Genomic DNA, 19,870 nt, shown 5'->3' with positions numbered 1-19,870 from the left:
TTGATGCCTTTTTAAGGTAATTGGCAAAAGAACCAGAGGCGACATGAGGAAAAAAAATTACACACCGAGTTGTAATGATCTGGAATGCACTGTCTGAAAGGGTGCTGGAAACAGATTCAATAGTAACTTTCAAAAGGGAATTGGATAAATACTTGAAGGGGAAACATTTTGCAGGGCTATGGGGAAAGAGCAGGTGAGTGGGACTAATTGGATAGCTCTTTCAAAGAGCCGACACAGTGCTTTCTGTGCTGTATCATTCTATGTTTCTATGTGCACTGCAAGTTTAGACCGGGTGTGAAGCGAAAGCAGGTAATTGTCCTGTGACGCTGCTGTAGGCTAGATATATAGTTCAGTTATTGGCTGGAAACTTCCTTGACTGATTGCCATCATGAGGTCAATCTCCCCAGGTCAAGTTTTACTCCCACAGTGGGCAGTGGTGGCAGGATCCAGTTACCCTTCAGCTGATTAAGGCAGATACCTCCCTGTCCCAGAGATGCAGGTTCGCTCCCCACCTCCCCACCCCACTACTCCTAACTAGGCACGTAGGGGGAACCTATCCCCTCACTCATGCATGGAAAGTCATGCATCGCCTTTAAATCACTCACTAAGGTTAGCTGGGTGGTCCCTGGGGGATCTTGTTTGCCTGCAACAAGGCAGGCTACTCATACCTCTGCACAATTCCCAGAAACCCACCAACCTACCTACAACGAGGCCCACGTGAGAAGTAGGAGAACCACTGAGAAGACCTTTGATGAGTTTGATGCTTATAGAACTCTGGTGTTGGGGGAGGTCTCGCTGTACACCCCAAGTAATTTTGATGTGCTGCACGGTTCACAATATCTCCCTCAAAAGAGGCACCATACATGAGTTGGCAGCGGGAAGATGAAGAGGAGTAGGGAGCACACAATCAACCAGCAGCCAGTACTCCAAAAGAGACCAGTACATTTAGGCATTGTTGACAATTAATAGAGAATTTCAAAACTAAGAAAGGTTTTGAGAGGGTAAATGCTGAATAATTGTTTCCACTGGTTGGTGAATCAGTAACAAGAGGATATAGGCTAAAGATTACCCCTAGATAGAATGAAAGGGGAAGTTAGAAGAAATGTTTTCACACAGGGAGTTATCAGAACATGGAACGCTTTACCCCAAGGCAGAGAGGGAATTGGATAAGTAGTTGAAAAGGAAAAGTCTATCATGGGGAAAGGCATGGAAATGGGATGAGATCTCTTCAGAGACCAGAGAAATCTGCATTCCCCAGGAGCAGTGAAGAGGAGGAAGGGGCGGAGACTAATTACATCACGTCTTTGGCCTCACTGCACTTCCCCAGGATCTCCTGAGGTTTTCTCAGTTGGCATCACTGGGCCTGCACCTAGCATTACCATTTTAATGAGGTGGGTGAAGGCGTTCCTGATATCCTGCCTCAGTTTCCTCATTGTTCATCTGTTGATGCCTTGGCGGAGGGGCAACTGAAGAAACCTGGAGCAAAGGCCTAGGCAGGGAACTTCACGGACTTTTGCAGGCAAGTGACAGATGTTCTTAAAGAAAATCTTAAAGCCTCAGGTCCTTCTGGCCCTTAGGCCTGCAGCTGTACTCCTGATTTTTTTAGTGCAAGGTCGATCCAGGAGTTAGGTCTGCGCCAACAATGCACCCAAACCCCTATGGCCAGTCTTGCCACGTGGAGCTCAGTGAACGTGAGTTGGTGAAGGAGCCTTGTATTGGTGCACCACTGCCAATACTCCCTGAAGGGAAGCCTTGGAATCAAATTGTAGCACGCCATGACCCTTAGCCTCCAGAAGTTGATTTCAGTGCTGGCAATGCCATGAAGCTCCGATTGGATACACCAGGGCCAAATAACAGCCTCATTTACACTTCTACAGTAAACAGTGGCCTAGACCAGTGACCTTCGTTGTGAGGAATGGCAAGTTACTATTTGAGCCTGTAACTGAGAGATTACTCACTGGAACTATGCCTTTAGTTAAGTTTTATTTGTTTTATTATTGACAAAAGCTAGATGAAGGGTTAAAGCCCACATGGGATACATCAAGTTTGAAAACGGTTAGGGAGAGGATGAGGTAAATGAGATAAATGAATAGTGATTAGGTGACACCAAGATTATATTTTAATAGCCTGCAAGACAGAAGTGCCCATACTTTTTTTTGTTTCTTTGGGCTGAATAGGTGAATACCATAGACCTTTAGGGGCAACATGTAAAGTTTAAATCTGTGTTCCCATCAACTTGCATATATCTCAAGTTGTTTCGACTATCCGATTGTAAGTGTTCTCATGTAGAATTTATTCACTAAGAGGCAACAGCTCTGAGAACAGCCCTCCCCAATGCTACAGGCCCATGAAATTCAAAGAGGACAAACTAATGAGTAAGAAATATAGCAGAACTCAGTTGCCTGGGCTTCATGGGCCAAACTGCCAGGACTCAAGGCCCAAGAAATGGCCCATGGATGACAATTTGGAACAACCCCACAGTAAGGTAAAGATCAACAAAGCAATTCTAAGTTTGCAACAAAAGGTTTTAACTTACTTTATGAGTTATTTTTGGTGAACTACTAAACATACTGGTATTGAATTCCTGTCTGTGCTCTCTTTATGCAGTCGTTAGCCATTTAAAATAAACAGGTTCGCAACTGCATTAAAATAGCACAGACAGCAATTTAACACAAATTAACCAGTACACTAAAAATAGCACACAGAAGAAGTTAAACCCCAAAAGAAAGAGATAGGGGGAAAGGAAGAAAAAGAATAAAGGACAGTGAGAAAGCGCCAACGATTTTTGGAACTGCAGTATTTTAATCCAGCCACTGCGACTAAGTTTGGGTGTTCACTTGGTCGTAACTCATCCAGACAGCATCCAACTGAATCAAAATGACTTTCATTCTGGGCTCAGTTCTGTGCCTTCCTTTCAGGAGCTCTGTCTCTGAGGGACATCAAACTGTTGATTTTGAAATGATTATTTCTTTTTGTGTTTTGGTTTGTTCATTTACTGACGCTCCCTTCTGGAAAGTTCCATTGATCCTTGGCAAGCCAAGGAAGAACTGAAGCTATTATTAGTTTGACTTTTCTTTAGACTTTCTTCGTTGATTTTCTGTTGGGTTTTTTTTTTGCCCTTTCCTACTCCTGTTAACCCTTTGAGGCCTTTAATAACATTTCCTTTTCTCTCAAATTTTCTCCCCTCCTGTCCTGCTAACTCCTGCTGGGTTTTGACAACCATCTAAACTTGCCCAAATGGCCATTCTTCATGCGTGATCCCAGACAGTATTCAATCATGCTATTCAAACAGGGGAACCATCACAATCAAGGCTGATTTGTTTTCATCTCACACACACAAATGTACACACACATGTGCTCATGCACACGCACACACACCCACATGCACATACATCTCCTGGCAAGAATCACTGGATATGGTTCAGCAGCGGGAACCCTATCTGATACTTTTCCCCTACCTAGCCCAGAGGCACTGAAGGCAATGGCCTAATTGAAATCAACTAACAGGGCACATCAGGAATCATACCTGGGACTTTTGTGGTCCATGCATTAGGGCTTTGAAGTACTTCACTAGTTCCTTTTGTAATTGAACTGAAAAACATAGGAACAGGAGTAGACCATTCAGCCCCTTGAACCTGTTCTTCTATTCAATTAGATCATAGCTGATCTGTACTTCAACTCCATCTATCAGCCTTTCCTCCATATTCCTTGATACGGACTGCAGCGGTTCAAGAAGGCGGCTCACCACCACCTTCTCAAGGGCAATTAGGGATGGGCAATAAATGCCGGCCTTGCCAGCGACGCCCACATCCCGTGAACGAATAAAAAAAAAAAAAAAAAAAAAAAAAACCCTTGATACCCTTCCCCAGGGGGAAGGAATGGGAAAAGTCAGGGTTCCCACTATTCTCCAAATGGAATTCACTGCAAGTGGACTGTGGTAAGCAAGGCCAAATCATAATATGTTATTATTAATCGTACTTGCATTTATACAACACTTTATAATAACAAAATGGCTTCACATAAGGAATTGTTGTTTTGATCTGCAGGTACTGTTGTTACATAGGCAAATGTGGCAGCCATTTTACACTAGCAGTGTCCCACCAATAGAAATGAGATGAATGACCAGCTAATCTGTTACTTGTGGTGTCCTTTGAGAGAGGAATGTATGTCAGGACACAATGAGAACTCCCTGCTCCTTTTCAAACAGTGCCATGGATCTTTAATGGCTACCTGAGCCAGTGGAACAGGCAGAGGGATGAAGGGAAATCAGAGAGGAAGATTCACTACTGTGTTATTCTTGAACGTCCCCTAGTAACCAGGAGCACAGCAGGGCTGTTAGAGGCAGGACTGTAGGTCATATGGCTACCATCTCAGCCGTTAAATAATTCATAAGAAGCAAAGAAAGCAACGTACAAGAAAGAGCTATTTTGCCCATCAAAGCCCTTCAAGTACCTTAACTCTTCCATTACAGCATCCAATTGATGTTAAGGTATCCCAGTGGATTATGCCCCTACTCCACAGTGGAGGAAACTATAATTTGTTTGGAAAATTTATTTTTCAAAAATAAAGTGGTGTGCACTGTGATCAGGAATTTCTTTGGAACTGTTCTTGTTCCACTGACATTATTTTGCCAGAAGTGCTGCGGTAAGCCCCGTTTACATGTGTACAACCAGCGAAGGTGCAGCGGCAGAGCAGGAGCAGCTCCTAGGAAATTTCCAGCGCACGTATTGATGTTTGATAGAAAATAAAGAACTTGCATTTATATAGCACCTTTCATGACCTCAGAAAGTCCCACAGCACTTCACAGCCAATGTAATACTTCTTGGAGTGTAGTCACTGTTTTAATGTAGGGAAACGAAGCAGTGAATTTGCACACAGCAAGATCCTACAAACAGCAATGAGATCAGTGGCCACATTTTTTTTTCAGTGATGTTGGTTGTGGGATAAATGTTGGCCAGGGCACATCACCTGTTCTTTTTCAAATAGTGCTATGGGATCTTTTACATCCACCTGAGAGGGCAGGTGGACCTCAGTTTAACATCTTATCTGAAAGACAGCACTGCTGACAGTGCAGTACTCCCACTGAAGTACAGATTACATACTCAAGACTCTGGAGTGGGGCTTGAACCCATAACCTTCTAGCTCAGAGGTGAGAGTTCTACCATTGAGCCAAGGCTAACACATCATATTCACTAAGGCAGGAATTATGGCTAGGACACTAAGTGATTTCCCTACTCTTCTTCAAATAGTGCCGTGGGAACTTTAATATTCACCTGAACCATCGTAACAGGCCCTGATTTAACAAATCATTCAGAGAACAGCACCTTTATCAATGTATTATTTCCTCAGTGGGGCTTGAACACACAACCTTCTAACTCAGAAACAAGAGTGCTAACATTTTAACCAAGCTGACTCTTAGAGTTAAGAGGGGAGACAAGAGACCATTGGCCTAAGACTTTTTAAAAATTCATTCATGGGATGTGGGCGTCGCTGGCGAGGCCAGCAATTATTGCCCATCCCTAATTGCTCTTGAGAAGGTGGGTGGTGAGCTGCCTTCTTGAACCACTGCAGTCCGTGTGGTGAAGGTTCTCCCACAGTGCTGTCAGGTAGGGAGTTCCAGGATTTTGACCCAGCGATGATGAAGAAACGGAGATATATTTCCAAGTCAGGATGGTGTGTGGCTTGGAGGAGATCATGCAGGTGGGGTTTTTCCCATGTGCCTGCTGCCCTTGTCCTTCTAGGTGGTAGAGGTCGCGGGTTTGGAAGGTGTTGTCGAAGAAGCCTTGGCGAGTTGCTGCAGTGCATCCTGTGGATGGTACACACTGCAGCCACCGTATGCTGGTGGTGAAGGGAGTGAATGTTTAGGGTGGTGGATGGGGTGCCAATCAAGCGGGCTGCTTTGTCCTGGATGGTGTTGAGCTCCTTGAGTGTTGTTAGAGCTGCACTCATCCAGGCAAGTGGAGAGTATTCCATCACACTCCTGACTTGTGCCTTGTAGGTGGTGGAAAGGCTTTGGGGAGTCAGGAGGTGAGCCACTCGCTGCGGAATACCCAGCCTCTGACCTGCTTTTGTAGCCACAGTCTCTATATGGCTGGTCCAGTTAAGTTTCTGGTCAATGGTGACCCCCAGGATGTTGATGGTGGGGGATTCGGCGATGGTAATGCCATTGAATGTCAAGGGGAGATGGTTAGACTCTCTCTTTTTGGAGATGGTCACTGCCTGGCACTTGTCTGGCGCAAATGTCACTTGCCACTTATCGGCCCAAACCTGGATGTTGTCCAGGTCTTGCTGCATGCGGGCACAGTCTGCTTCATTATCTGAAGGGTTGCGAGTGGAACTGAACACCATACAATCATCAGCGAACATCTCCATTTCTCACCTTATGATGGAGGGATGGTCATTAATGAAGCAGCTGAAGATGGTTGGGCCTTGGACACTGCCCTGAGGAACTCCTGCAGCAATGACCTGGGGCTGAGATGATTGGCCTCCAACAACCACTACCATCTTCCTTTGTGCTAGGGCACACCTATGACCCAGGCTGATGAAGTCAAGGTGGGAGTGGATTGAGGAGAGATGAGGCATAAGAGCGGGCACCATTCCTGGAGAAAAGAATTGCAGTGAGTCTCTACTGCCCTTGATCACCTAGTTCCCATGGACAAATCAGATTGCTAGAGAAGGAATGGAGGACTCAGGTCCGATTGACATAGGCAAACAGCTGACCACAACAGTGGGCCCAAACTTAACCTTTTTTTAATAAGATAGACAGATAAATAAATAGATAGATAACGTTGATCTGACTTCATGCTTAAGACAGCTTCCCACTTTTCCAATGATTCCCTTGCTTACATATTGACAGCCAGTTTCTGGAGAGTTCCCCAGCCATCGAAATGGATTTGTGATGCATCTTCGCTCCATTCCATTGATAGCTGTCCTGACTCTTCAGGGAATACCCATTGATCAGATGGATTAGCTATCAGCCTGGCTATTTTCACAACTGATGTATGTTTGGCAGCAAGACACCTTCTTTCCAGCTGCACTGTGGGAAGGCAAGGCAGCAAACAACACCAATTCAACATGGCTTTAAAAATAAATCTTTAAAAATAATTCTTAAAAATACACATGCTCATAATCCACTGGTAACATAAATAAAATAAGAAATATGGAACAGGAAAATGGCGGCTTTGCCCAATCAAACCAGCTCTTTACGCAAATGTATACAATCAGCATGATCATGGACTCAGAACAGCCAACTCAAACCTTTGAGGGAGCTGAATGACTCCAGATAAATCTTCCAAAGTGGTTATTGTACGTATTCAAATAGGTTTGAATTAAATTGAGGAGAAAAACACTCCTTTTACAAGGTCACTACTGTCTCTATCTTTTCTTGTGTTCAGAATGGTGATCCTGCAAATAGGTATAAGTCAGTGGAGTACAAGCCTGAGGCTTTCGTATTCCACAGATGACATTGCACATTTCCAAAATACTAGATTTTCACTGTCTCTGCCTAGCGGTAACGGGACGGTAACGGCCTCAAATTGGTGTCGGTCGCCTTACCGCCCCATTAACACCAGCAACACAGCCAGCTCCACTTTGAAAGTGACCTACTGCCGGGTGCCCAAAGTGAATCCCTGTTTCATACCTAAATAGGACCTCGATTGCCCTTTCGGTTGAAACTGATGGCCTGAGCAGTGCCACGGGCGATGGAACTGAAGAGGCCCGCTAAAAGAGACCTGCATAAGTACTCCTCTGGGGCCCACAAAAATAATCTGGGCCGCTGCCGCCCCCACCCTCCAAGATCACAACCTCCTCCCCCAATAACTTACCTTGTTGGAGGCTGTCCAGCCCAATTTTGAGGCTTCGGCGCACCACGGCTCGTCTGCCACATTTAAATGAGGCCAAGGCCTCAAAATCGCAGGGACCTCTTCACCACCGGAACAACCAGCTGACCAGCTCATATGTCAAAATAGTCCCCATAATGTTCGGTAAAGCAGGGGTGTCCAATCAGAGGCTCTAGGCCCACATGTGGCCACCAAGCATTGGCAATCTGGTCATCAAAACCCAGGCAACTCAGTCCCATTTATGCTTCAAAGTGCTTGGTTTTAGTCACAAAGGAAATATTAGAGCCTTGAAAGTGGTGTAGAGAAGAACCACAAGGCTGATCCCTAGTGACTAAAATAGGTGGGAAGGTTAGAAAAACTTACATATTTCAATTTTGTAGGTCTGGAGATTTGGAGAGGGCTGTTTTCAGGACTGTTGCCTCATTGATGGATAAGGCTCAAACCAGAAAACCAAAATCTGTTAGTGCCAGCAACCTGAAAGATATGCGACTTTCTGGGACATAGATTTAAACTATTTGTCCTAGACATTCAACGGTGCTGCACCCGTTTCTCAGGCGCTAAACAGGTACGTAAGACTCCAGTATGGCTGGCAGGAAGCTCATTATGAGCCAGAAGTCCGCCGCCCGCCATATTGGTATAGGCAACAAAATAAGCGTCCAAATTTCTAGGCCAATATGTGGCCACCAAGGCATCATGGTAGGCTTCTATATGGCCCATGAAGACAAAAGCTGGGGATCCACCCTCTGCTGTAGAGTATCTGGTCATCTGTGGCTACAGCTATAAGCTTCAGTTTCATTCAGGAGCAGATCTTTGTTGGATATTGGACACTGGGGTCGTATACTCAGGTTTGATTCCTGCTGTCGCAATCAGGAAAGTACCCCCTGGCACCCAGTGCACAACATAGAAATCAGGCAAGTAGGCCCAAGTGTCAGCAGCACTGCACTCCCAATTTGGTTTTGATCATCTGAGGGGATCGGAGAGGAATTTCCTCCTTTTTGGTGCTGGGTTTCTTGTTCTGTTTTTTTCCTCTCCCAGGAGATTACATGGCTACGGGTGGGGATCGGGGGTGAGGTAGGAAATGTCTAGTCATGATGGCCTAGGCATCATGAGTGTGGGGCAGGCTTGATGGACCAGCTGGTCATTTTCTGCCCGTTAATTTTGTATGTGAAGGTGGGACTATTGCTTTCCAGTTTGCATTGTTGATGTGTGTCCATGTTGTGGGCTCAGTATTTGGTGCATTCTTTCCATTGAGTGGGCATTATTTATTAACCCTACCTTGGTACCCTGTCTCAGTCTTTCTTGTTTGCTCCAATGACTATTGAAGTTTACATGATTGGCTTCCTCTTGCCCTTTTGCCATGCTTGCTGCACAATGGCGCAGGTGAGAGGGTTGCTCTCAGCCCCAAAATTTTCATCTTCCTCTGCTGCACCTTGTCCAACAGCATATCCAAGCTACCTACAGTGATGGGAGCCAGTTTCTAACATCTTCTTAGCTAACCAGTTAGGCTCGATGCAAGATTATGCAGCAGCACTTTAAAAGCGGCAGCCCTTTAAGAGCAGCTGCATTCCTTGTTCCCCACTTACCTGTTGTCACTGTACTCCTTCCACACGGGGGAAACATGCAGGTAGCATGTTGAAATGAATTAAATGATTTAAATAATGTGAGTTGAGAGGATGTTCTCATGGCAGTATGACGATTGAGGTGAAGTATTGTCCTCCAGTCGGGGAATCTACTGCCCTTTGAACTCTGGGCCTTTGATTCAAAATTTATCTCAAACTGATGGGATGAAAGTTCTCTTCAGTCTATTAAAGAAAGAGAGAGAAAGAATTGTATTTATATAGCGCCTTTCTCAACCTCAGGACGTCCCAAAGCGCTTTACGGCCAATGAAGTATTTTCAAGTGTAGTCACTGTTGTAATGTAGAAAATGTGGTATCCAATTTGCGCACAGCAAGGTCCCACAAATGGCAATGTGATAATAGCCAGATAATCTGTAAAAGTGATGCTGCTTGATTGCTAAATATTGGCTAGGACACTACAGAGCCACAGTTGACACCTTAGCTTTAAGGGTCCTACATGGAAGTGGACTGGGACAGTTACAATTTAGAATTGGACAGAAATTGGAATTAAGTTGGTGATCCGACTCAGAGATTGCACTTTTGTTTTAAAAAGAAATCCTCTTAGCACATTATGCTGTACAAAGCAATAACAAAATGAAGAGTTATGGATGCAAATTTCCATATTTTGTAGCATTTCAGTCTCATTACTTTACAAAGCAGATAAGCATGAAAAAAATAATTTTTCTTCAGCACATTAAGATCAAATTAATTTTTGAAGATGGATTTCAATGCAGCTGAAATATTTAACAGTAAATTAACACACGCAGAGTTTCTTGATAAAGTTTCTTCAAATGCTTCCATTGTGGCTTTAAAGACTAGATGTAATTTAGTTCCAAACATTTAATTTTCCCAATTGAAAGATTCACTAACATAGGAACAGGAGGAGGCCATTCAGTCCCTCGAGCCTGTTCCGCCATTCAATCAGATCATGGCTAATATGTAGCCGAACTCCATTTTCCCGCCTTTGCTCCAAATTCCTTGATTTCCTCACCTAGCAAAAATCTATCGATCTCAGACTTGAAGCTCCAATTGATCCAGCATCTACAGACTTTTGGGGAAGAAAGTTTCAGATTTCCACTACCCTTTGTGTGGAAAAAGTGCTTCCTGATTTCACTCCTAAATGGCCTGGCTTTAATTTTAAGATTATGCCCCGTTGTTATGTCCCCATTGTAGTATGAGGAGAGATTGGGTCGACTCGGCCTGTATTCACTCGAGTTTAGAAGAATGAGAGGGGATCTCATTGAATCATATAAAATTCTGACAGGGCTAGACAGACTGGATGCAGGGAGGATGTTTCCCCTGGCTGGGGGGTCCAGATCGAAGGGTCACAGTCTCAGGATATGGGGTAGGACATTTAGGACTGAGATGAGGAGAAATTTCTTCACTCAGAGGGTGGTGAACCTGTGGAATTCTTTACCACAGAAGGCTGTGGAGGCCAAGTCACTGAATATATTTAAGAAGGAGTTAGATAGATTTCGAGATACAAAAGGCATTAAGGGTGATGGGGAGAGAGCGGGAATATGGGGCTCGAATTTAGCAGGCCTGCGGGTTCCCAGCGGGTGGTCCTCCGGGAGCGTGGAAAACGCGGACGGCTAATCGTGTGCGTCCCCCACGCGATCGCGGGATAATTGACCTGATTAAGCCCTGCTTCCGGGTTCTCCGCTCCCCAGCTGCGTGCCGGCCGGCTGCGCATGCGCAGTACCGTCGACGCGATGTAGGAGCTCCACTTAAAGGGGCAGTCTCCCAAAGCCCCTCCTGCTGCAAGCAAGCGGTTTGAGACGATGGCTCAGCAAAGGGGAAAGGCTGCGCCCCGTTTTTCAGACCTGGCACTGCAGCTGATGCTGGAGGCGTGAGGAGGAGGAGGGAAACGCTCTTCCCAGAAGATGGACGCAAGTTCCCTGCCGCCGCCACCAGGAAGGCATGGGCAGAGGTGGCGGCGGAGGTGAGCAGCAGGGGCAACACCCCAAGGACTTGGGAGCAGTGCCGCAAGCGCTTCAATGACCTGACTAGGTCTGGCAAGGTGAGTACACCAACGCACCCTCCCACATCCCGTCCCCACCATCACGCCAAACAGATCACAACCCCTCCTGCACAGCCACCACTGCGCTCCATCAGCAATCCTCACAGCCACTCATTCACCATCCTCGCCGTGCACGCAAGTACCCACCGTCCCTGACCCCACCCGAACACTACCACACACCCCAATCCCCATGCAATGGGATGGGCACGTGGCCCACGCTTCCTCCCATCCATCCGCGCCACGCTCAACCCACCCACACCGATGCTCGATGCGTCTCACGATGCAATACGCACCCACTCACACATCTGTGTTTTGCCTTCACAGGAGAAGAAAAGCAAGAACAATAGGGAAAGGGCACGCACCGGAGGTGGGCCGCCGCAAGTGGTGGAGCTCACCGACGCCGAGGTGGAGGCGCTCGACCTCGCCCGCACGCAACATTGCCTGTCGGTGGCCGATGGCGAGTGTGTCGCTGCCGAAACGGCCGGTAAGGGAAAGCTGACACTCAACACCCATGATCGCGAGTTACCGTATCATCACCTGCCATCAGGCGCACTGTCAAGTTGGTCCACATGCCTCAAAGTGCCCTCTGTTCTCTTGCAGGTCCGTCTTTGTGTGAAGCGATCGTGGAGGGCGATTCCTCAGAGGACATGGCGGTCTCTGAGGGTGCATCGTCACATCAGAGCCAACCATCCACCAGCGCAGAGACACGCACCTCGGTGGGTCCCCCTCGCCAACTAGTTGGGGTAGCACTTGGTGAGTCACCGCGCACGAGTGAGCATGAGCAGACCCTGGTGGCAGGGGCAGCCGCGGAGGGTCCGCGACGGAGGGAGCACTCATCTCCAGGCTCTGCTCAGCCGGACCCAGATGCTGAACCCAGGGGGCCACCAGTGAAAAGGAGAGTCATCGAGGGGCACCAGCTAATTGCTGAGGTACTGGCAGAGGTGCCGCGCGCATTGTCCACAATAGCGCAGGCGATGGAGGAGTCCAACTCCTGCATGCGGGCATTGGTGGCGCAGGTACAGGAGGGTACCGGCGACACAGTGTCGCGGGTAGGTGCGGGACTGTCTGCGGTGGAGGACAGGCTGGCCTCCCTCGAGCGTCACGCACAGCTCCAGATTGAGTCCATGCAGGCCCTGACAACGTCTGTACGGATTCAGGGTGAGCAACATTCCGACGCCATCAACAGGCTGAGGGATACACTAGGGGTGGCCTTGCAAGGCCTCACACATGCCATCCAAACTGCCGTCCAGCAGGGTGGAAGGGGTGATGTGGGCCGAGGCCAAGAGAGGGATGATGGTGACCGGGGACATGGAAGCGGGGACGCTTCTCAAGGCGCCCCCACGTCCCACCCGTCGCCCACCTCTCAACCAGTACCCGCAATGGTGCCTCCTCTCCAGGTGGCCGAGTCTGCCCCTGCCCCGGTGCAGGAGGAGCAGTCTGTGGAGGTGCCGTCACGGGCACCGAAACCCAGGGGCCGTCCGCCAAAAGCATCTACCCGGTCAAGGCAAGAAGACGAGCAACCTGCCACTACCTCTGCTGGAGCCACAGGGGTAGCACCACGTAGGGGTTCCCGGAAAAGAATTGCAAAGGCCTTATAATCACAAAGGGAATACACCAGGGTGTTTATTAATTTGTACTTTTTTTTATATAATGTCACATTCGAGATATTAAATAGTCTATTCTCACCACTCCTGCCACCTCTCGTCCATTCTTCCGCGGCTTGTGCAATAGGTGCGTTCCGTGGAGGCCATCATGACGGCGAACACCTGCTGCCACCCATTGGGCACACTGCTGTGGGTGCAGGATTACTGGCAGCACTCTTCAGTGGAGGGGGCTGGTATGGCCGCTCGCATGTGCAGGTGAGGAGATGCGAGCGCCTCGCAGTGTCTGACTCTAGGAGAACCGTTGACGTATGAGTGCCTCCCTGGCCCGGCGACCATCCCGGTGAGTCGCGGCTCGGCGCATGGGTCGTCCAACATCCTCTGGCGCGTCCTCCTCCTCCCCCTCCTCCTCCTCCGCCTCCTCCTCCTCCTCCTCCTCCTCGCCCTCGCCTTCCTCAATGTGGGTGGCGGGTGTGGATGGGGCCTCCTCCAGCGGCACCCCCCTCTGTTGAGCCATGTTGTGCAGGGCACAGCAGACAACTATGATTCATCCCACTCTGAATGGTGTGTATTGGAGCGCTCCCCCAGAACGATCAAGGCACCTGAAGCGCATCTTGAGAAGCTCTATGGTCTGCTCAATTGTAGACCTGGTAGCAGTGTGGCTGTCATTGTACCGACGCTCCGGCTCGGTGATGGGGTTCCTCAGAGGTGTCATGAGCCACGTGTGTAGGGGATACCCCTTGTCGCCGAGGAGCCAGCCGTTGCCGGCGTTGGGTGCCTGCAGGATGGGCGGGACGGCGGACTCCCTGAGGACGAAGGCATCGTGGCAGCTGCCGGGGTATCTGGCGCACACGTGTAGGAATCTCTGGCGGTGGTCACAGATGAGCTGGGCGTTCATGGAGTGATACCCCTTCCTGTTGATGAACAGCCCTGGCTCATGCGGAGGTGCCCGTATTGCGATGTGGGTGCAGTCGATTACACCCTGCACCCGTGGGAAGCCGGCCATGGCATGGAATCCAACCGCCCTCTCCATCTGGCTGCGCTCGTCCATGGCGAAGTTGATGTAGTGCGAGGCCCTCCGGAACAACCCATCGGTGACCTGCCTTATGCACTTGTGTGCAGAGGACTGACAGACCCCGGTGATGTCCCCGGTGGCACCCTGGAAGGAACCGGATGTGAAGAAGTTGAGGGCAGTGGTGACTTTGACGGCGACAGGTAGGAAGATGCTGCTTGGTCCATCAGGGAGCAGCTCGCCGTTAAGGAGGCTGCAGATGTCGGCGACTACCTGGCGATTGACTCTGAGCCGACGTATGCACTGCTCCTCGGAGAGGTCCATGAAGCTGAGCCTCGCTCTGTACACCCTGTGCGGAGGGTAGTGCCTCCTGCGACGCATCTCTCTCTGCGGTTGCCCTCCCTCCTGCTGTGCAGGTGGGTGTGCCGCAGCACCGTGTTGGGGGGCCCCACGTCTCCGAGGCGGACGGCGTGGACTGCGAGGCTGCTGGGGCTGGTCATCCTGTTCGTCCTCCGACGATGTCAACGCACCACCCATCTGGCAGGTGTTGGTCTGAGGGGTTGTGCAGGGTAGGTGGGTGGGTCCTCGGACTGGGGCTGCGGTTTCGTGTCGGTCTGTCCTCTGGCTTGGCGGGGGGTGGTGGAGGGCAGGGGTTGCCCTATGTGACGCGGTGGACTCCTGCGTGGGTGAGGGCTCTCCCCCGTGGAGCGCACCTTGGCACCTGCCACAGGCTGCTGGCTGCAACACGCCTGGTTGGAAAGGGACTGTTTCCCCCAGTGTGTGAAACTCACTGCCTTGAACCTAAAATCCCACACTTCCTCTTTTGACAGCTGCTTCAGCTCATTAACTGACCACAACGAGCAAGGTAAGTACTCTCAAGTGGAACCCCGCTGGCTTTAATTTCCTGCGGGATTCCCACCAGCGGGGCTTGCGCGCGCAGCCCCGCACGTCAGCGCGGTACCCGGAAGTCGCCGGGATTTCGTCGCGATCCGGTCACGTGACCGGATATCGGGATTTTCGGGGCCGCCCCGCTGGGAACCCGCCGGAAACACGATCCCAAAATCGAGCCCATGGTATTGAGATAGAGGATCAGCCATGATCATATTGAATGGCGGAGCAGGCTTGAAGGGCCGAATGGCCTACTCCTGCTCTTATTTTCTATGTTTCTATGTTTCTATGATTCTCCCACCAGAGGAAACAGTTTCTCTTTATCTACCCGATCAATTCCCTTTATTGTTGTAGAGACCCGGATTAGATGAGCCCTCAACCTTCTAAAATCAAGGGAATACAAATAACCTTTTGTCTGGGATGTTGCCCTTATTCCTAACAATTTTTCCTGCACGTCATCCCGTGTACCAATGGGGGGTAATTAACTGAGTCCACAATGGTGGTGGGCAACTTCACTCCCTAGCAGCACGTATAGGAAAAAGGGCTGCTGCGATTATCTGGCTTGCACTACCATGGGTGAAGTTTCCCACTGCCAACCTGGTCTCGGGAAATTATCCCTATTGTGCGAGCATCTGGGATAACATATATTTAAACAAGGACATTGTCCATTGGCGTTTCAGTGTCACCTTGTAGTGTGCTGCTCATTGTCACTCCATCCAGTTCAAGGCCTAGAACTAATGACGTCAAAGAAAAAGATTAAAAGGGAGAGAGAGTGGCTCTTACAATGCATTAATGGTAAATGTACCAGACGGTGTGGTACTGGGCTGTACAGGTCACGAAGATCCCTGGTGTGATTCCTCGTCTGTGTTGATTTAGCTGATCTTCCGACCCCATATCCTCTTCATTCCAAGGCTACCTAATTCCACCTCCATAGTATCGCCCGTCTCTGCCCCTGCCTCAGCCAGTCTTTTGCTGAAACCCTCATCCCTGCTTTTGTTACCTTCAGACTTGACTGTTCCAATGGTATCCTGGCTGGCCTCCCACCTTCCACCCTCCGTAAGCCTGATCTCATCCAGAACTCTGCTGCCTTCATCCTAACCCACATCAAGTCCTGTTCACCCATCACTCCTATGCTTGCTGCTGATCTACATTTGCTCCAGGTCCACCAACGCCTTGATTTTAAAATTCTCATCCTCGTATTCAAATCCCTCCATGGCCTCACCCCTCCTTATCTTCTGCAACCTTCTCCAGCCCTACAACTCTCTGAGAATTCTGCATTCCTCCAACTCTGGCCTCAAGCATCTCCCACTCCCTTTGCCCTATCAATCGTGCCTTCAACCGTCTAGGCCCTAAGTCTGGATGTGGAGATGCCGGTGATGGACTGGGGTTGACAATTGTAAACAATTTTACAACACCAAGTTATAGTCCAGCAATTTTATTTTAAATTCACAAGCTTTCGGAGGCTTCCTCCTTCCTCAGGTGAACGTTGTTGGAAATGAAATCCTCGAAATGAAATCGCATTTATAAATCACAGAACAATGCTTGGTGATTACAGACAGTTTTTTCAACTGCCCGTTGCCAAGGCAATCAGTGTGCAGACAGACAGGTGTTACCTGCAAGGTCTCCGAATATACAAATCACCAAAAAAAAACCAAAAAAAAAACAGAGATAGAGAGGTAGAAACATAGAAAAGACAGCAACTGACCCGTTATATTAAAAACAGATAACATTTGTTCGCTGGTGGGGTAACGTGTAGCGTGACATGAACCCAAGATCCCGGTTGAGGCCGTCCTCATGGGTGCGGAACTTGGCTATCAATTTCTGCTCGACGATTTTGCGTTGTCGTGTGTCTCGAAGGCCGCCTTGGAGTACGCTTACCCGAAGGTCGGTGGCTGAATGTCCATGACTGCTGAAGTGTTCCCCGACTGGGAGGGAACCCTCCTGTCTGGCGATTGTTGCGCGGTGTCCGTTCATCCGTTGTCGCAGCGTCTGCATGGTCTCGCCAATGTACCATGCTCTGGGGCATCCTTTCCTGCAACGTATGAGGTAGACAACGTTGGCCGAGTCACAGGAGTATGAACCATGCACCTGGTGGGTGGTGTCCTCTCGTGTGATGGTGGTATCTGTGTCGATGATCTGGCATGTCTTGCAGAGGTTACCATGGCAGGGTTGTGTGGTGTCGTGGACGCTGTTCTCCTGAAAGCTGGGTAATTTGCTGCGAACGATGGTCTGTTTGAGGTTGGGTGGCTGTTTAAAGGCGAGTAGTGGAGGTGTGGGGATGGCCATAGCGAGGTGTTCGTCGTCATTGATGACATGTTGAAGGCTGCGGAGAACATGGCGTAGTTTCTCCGCTCCGGGGAAGTACTGGACGACAAAGGGTACTCTGTTGGTTGCATCCCGTGTTAGTCTCCTGAGGAGGTCTATGCGATTTTTTGCTGTGGCCCGTCGGAACTGTCGATCGATGAGTCGAGCGTCAAATCCCATTCTTACTAGGGCGTCTTTCAGCGTCTGTAGGTGTCCATGGAATTCCCTCCCTAAACCTCACTGCCTCTCTACCTCTCTTCTCATTTAAGAAGCTCATTAAAACTTACGTCTTTGACCAAGTTTTTGGTCACGTGTCCTATGTCGCCTTCTTTGGCTCGGTGTCAATTTTTGTCTGATTACACTCCTGTGAAATGCCTTGGGATGTTTTGCTACATTAAAGGTGCTATATCAATGCAAGTTGCTGTTTGATCATCAGAATGAAAGTAAAGGCAGGGTGAAAATCTCTAGCAATGATTATTAACCAGTGCCCTACTGCTGTGTAAGTGTGTGTGTGCGCGCTTATGTGAGTGTGAGTGTGGGTGTGAGTGTGTGTGAGTGTGTGTGTGAGTGTGTGTGTCTGTGCTTATGTGCGTGTTTGTATTTGTGTGTATGTATGTATAAGAGTGTGAGTGTGTGTGTGTGAGAGTATTAGGGTTGTCAACCCTCCCAGATAGTCCCGGAGTCTCCCGGAATTGAGGTTTGATATCCTGGCCACTGCTGCTAACCCCCCAGGAGAAAGGTACTTTGCATCTGTTTTATACCTGTGTGCCTCTACTCACAATTCCCGCCCCCACCATCATACCTGGAGCTCGATGGGCCAGTCTGTCTTCTGACACAGCAATTGCCTGCGTCCCATTTGAAGAAAACTCATCGCACTTCTGGCAAAGTTACGACATGGAGCAGGACCAGCCATGAGGAAATTCCTTGCCTGCACTCTATGTAGGTCTCTCTGTCAGTTCTTTTACTGGGCTCAATTTTCCCAGGAAATTGCGGGTGTGCTGGGGGCGGCAGGGCTCCGAAAATCAGGGAAATCCCATTCAGGTTCGGAACCCGGCTCCAACCCGCAGGCTTCCGGGTTCCCCACTGACGCATCTGGGTGCGTGCGCGCCTCCTGAATGTGGAAGTCCCATCTGTGTAGGTCTGTCTGTCGCAATCTGTCTATCTGTCTCTGTTGCTACCTGCCTCTCTGTCGCTATATGTCTTTCTGTCACTATCTGTCTGTCTCCCGTCCATCTGTCTGTCGCTATCTGTCTCCCTGTCTCTCTGTCACAATCTGTCTCTCTGTTGCTATCTGTCTCTCTGTCACAATCTGTCTCTCTGTCACTATCTGTCCCTTTGTCACTATCTGTTTCTCTGTCTCTCTGTCACTATCTGTCATTCTGCCTTTTTCTGTCTCACTGTCGCTATCTGTCTCTCTATCTCTCTGTTGCTATCTGTCTCTCTGTCGCTATCCGTCTCACTCTCACTGTCTCTGTCGCCATATGTCTCCCTGTCACTATCTGTCTCACTCTCGCTATCTGTTTCTCTGTCGCCATCTGTCTCTGTCACTATCTGTCTCTCTGTCCCTGTCACTATCTGTCTGTCTGTCTCTCTCTGTCTGTCTAGCAACTAGCTTGCAATTGGTAAGTGAAAATAAACAGTAACTTGCACATACTGAGGCGACAGAATCCACAGGAATCCTCCTGGTATGTGTTCACTTTAGTACTGCATAATTGCTAATGTTGTACCTTCTGTAACTCACAGTATAGTCTATAATATAGTGGTATACTCAGTAAAGTTGCCAACAATGCAGAAGGAAGGCTGGTCACATTAAATCATGATTCCTGACATCTATGCTTTAGGTTTTTTCAAATTTGCTTTTTAATTGAACTTCTGGTTACAGTTGAAATACAATGAAAATGTTACTGAGGACCTGAAATTGTTATAATTATTGTAGAACAGAGCAATCATGATCTAATGGACTTGTCTGGGCTTACAATCAACATTATTAATTTGATAAATTGAATGGAGACTAAACTGAGATTTTAACCCGGCCCGCCTGGTATGACTGGGGCTGAGGTGTCATTAAAATGGCGGTGGTGGGGGTTGGTCAAGGCCCCAACTGGTTTCTAGCAGGAGACAGCTCTGCCCAATGTTAATGAGGCCCAGGAGTTAAAAATGTCCCAGGCCTCACATTTAACTTTCCGCAGGGGATTCCCAGCCCCCACACAACCTGCCCGTCTTGAACACATCCCGAGTTAAAATTTTGTTTTGCAGGCATGGTAGGGAGGTAAATCTGTTGGCAATGGTGATTTTCAACCTGGCATTAATAGTTAGGGTTGGCAACCCGCCTGATTGTCCAGGAGTCTCTAGGAATTGAGGAACTGCTGCTCGCAACACAGGAGAATCGTAGAATCATAGAATGATACAGCACAGAAGGAAGCCATTTGGCCCATTGTGCCTGTGTCGGCTCTTTGAAAGAGCTATCCAATTAGTCCCACTCCCCTGCTCTTCCCCATAGCCCTGCAAATTTTTCCCCTTCAAGTATTTATTCAATTCCCTTTTGAAAGTTACTATTGAATCTGTTTCCACCACCCTTTCAGGCAGTGCA

This window comes from Heptranchias perlo, chromosome 3, assembly GCF_035084215.1.
Source record: "Heptranchias perlo isolate sHepPer1 chromosome 3, sHepPer1.hap1, whole genome shotgun sequence".
Classification (NCBI taxonomy): Eukaryota; Metazoa; Chordata; class Chondrichthyes; order Hexanchiformes; family Hexanchidae; genus Heptranchias; species Heptranchias perlo.
This window is presented reverse-complemented; position numbering follows the sequence as displayed.